General features: G+C 32.8%; 1 pseudogene; it reads left to right on the plus strand.

The window, feature by feature from the left end:
- Window positions 1-397: 397 nt before the first annotated feature.
- On the plus strand, window positions 398-2,244 carry LOC140448941 (uncharacterized; annotated as a pseudogene).
- The last annotated feature ends 261 nt before the right edge of the window (window positions 2,245-2,505 follow it).

The raw sequence follows: 2,505 nt of genomic DNA on the forward strand, positions 1-2,505 counted from the left end.
AGTAATAGCCGTGAGAAATAAAAATTAGAGGTTATGGCATCTCAAAGAAGCAAATTGATTTTCAATTGATTTGCTGTTGTATTTTTGCGTAAAAGTTTTCTAGATGCAACTCAACTATAACTTGGTGAATATGCCTATTGTTTTTGGTTAACTTTAACCAGTGGCGTTACTTTAATTTGTATCTCTAAATACATACTCAATTCCAATTTCAGATTTCTTATCATTTTATACATAAAATAATATATTTTCGGTTTTCTCTAGAGGTGACCGAATTTCCATAAAAAGTAAAAACCAATTTTGGCGTGACAATTTCATTTTTCTGGAAAAAAAATTGACAAAATTTATTAGTTTTTCAAAAATTTGATATTAATCTGGGTTTTTAGATGAAAATTCCATGATGGGCAATGCGGGTGTTTTCCTTGAAGAACCTGTCTTAGCAGATAAAGATAATATATCAAGTCCTGCACCTTCACTGTCCTTCTGTGAACCGAATGTTCGAAAGACTTTGGAAGAAGGTATTGATCAAGTATGTGGGATTGATGACGACGACAAAGGTTATCTGGAATATCCAGGTAATGAGGAGGCGTTTGATAATAGTGACGCGGACCCAGATTATATACAAGAAAGTGATACTGACTCCGATAATGACATCACAAAGAAAAAGCTGCAAAAAATACAACAGCACTTATTGCACATGAGTCAGGAAGAGAAATCTTAAAAAATAAACCTTGGCGAAAATCGCTAAAAAATGAAACTAGGCTAATTCGTGAGGAACGAAAGCAGAACAGAAACCTTGGATTATCGTACACCACGAACAGTGGGAAGGTTATAAAAGCACGGACATGTCAGGAGCTATTAAGTTGCCGCTGAAAATGCAAAGACAGGATAACTGAAGAAAAACGACAGGAGATTTTCAAAGAATATTGGTCTTTAGCGAGCTTTAACAAACGCGTGTCTTTTATAGCTAGGCTTATAACAACAGACGGAAAGAAAACCACAAAACGTAAATTAGAAAACAAAAAACATAAAAATAGGCTTCTGAAGAATACAAAAAATGGCTACCTCACGAGAAAACCCCAGTATCGAAATTCAAATATCAAGAAGTATTCCATTCCATGGAAATAAAAATCAAACAGCCTAAAAAGGATACCTGCGCTACATGCGATAAATATCATATACTCCTGAAAACAACTAAAGATGCACAAAAAATGCAATAAATTCAAAATCTTCTTGATAATCACCAACAAGAAGCATCAAACGCTTATGAGGCTAAGCGTATAGATAAAAATACTGCGTTAGAAAATGAATCAAAAATCATTTATACGTTTGATTTGCAACAGTGTCTCCCCACACCTGATCTTTAGACTTCAATAGCATTTTATAAAACGCAGTTGTGGACCTTTAATTTAACATTACATAGATTTAATGATAATCAAGCAATGTGTTTTATGTGACATGAGGGCGTAGCTGGACGGGGTGCAAATCAGATTGCGTCATGCTTATACAAGCAGATTTCACATATTTCACCTGAAATAAAAGAGATCTCCTTATATTCTGATACGTGTGCAGGACAAAACAAGAACTCTTTTCTACCTGCAATGTTCATGATGGTTTTAAAAGAAAATCCCAATCTATCATACATTAACCACAAATTTCTCGTTCCTGGTCACACCCACATGGAGTGTGATTCAGATCACGCAATTATAGAGAAAAAAAAAAGAAAAGATATCCATGTTCGATAGAACACCCAAGAGACTGGATGAATTTGGTAAGATTATGTGGAAATAAGCGAACTTTTTTAGTTACTGAAATGTGCAGATCGGATTTTCTCGAGTTTTCTTCTTTGTATAAGAATGTCCTTCAACAAAGAAAAATTTACAACTTAGGAGAAAAAGTCATGTGGAAACAAATGAAATGGTTGAGATTTTCACAGAATCCTGGTGTCCTTGAATACAAAAGTACCTTAAATGTAGACGAACCATTTAAAAGCATATGTTTTTTAAGAAAGGGTAATACGTGGCCTAAAAACATAAAAATTCCTCTGTCATATAAAGGTCCCAATCCAATAAACATCGATAAAAAAAAAAGAACTTGGTAGAGCTATTGCCTTATATTTCAGAAACCTTTCATGATTTTTATAGAAATTTAACTACGAAGGAGGATATACCAAATATGTTACCCGAGGATGAAAATAGTAGTGACGAGGAGAGTGTACACACAGAAATTGAAATTTTTACAAATTAAATAAGCTTTTACGTTGTATTTGACCATAAATGTACCCCCTTAAGTAAACATAAAACTTTTCAGTTTCACATTTTTTTTGTTAATAATTGTGAAAAGTGATATAAGTCATATTTTTTTAAAAAAATTGTACAACTAGGTCCTTTTTACTAGTATATCTATTTTAATCCAACAAATTCAAAGCCATTTCCAAAAATTGTTTAACGAAAATACCTTATTTGTATCCGTAACAACAATATTAAATTTGAAAAAACTATAATTGCG

The sequence above is a fragment of the Diabrotica undecimpunctata genome, chromosome 8, assembly GCF_040954645.1.
Source record: "Diabrotica undecimpunctata isolate CICGRU chromosome 8, icDiaUnde3, whole genome shotgun sequence".
NCBI lineage: Eukaryota > Metazoa > Arthropoda > Insecta > Coleoptera > Chrysomelidae > Diabrotica > Diabrotica undecimpunctata.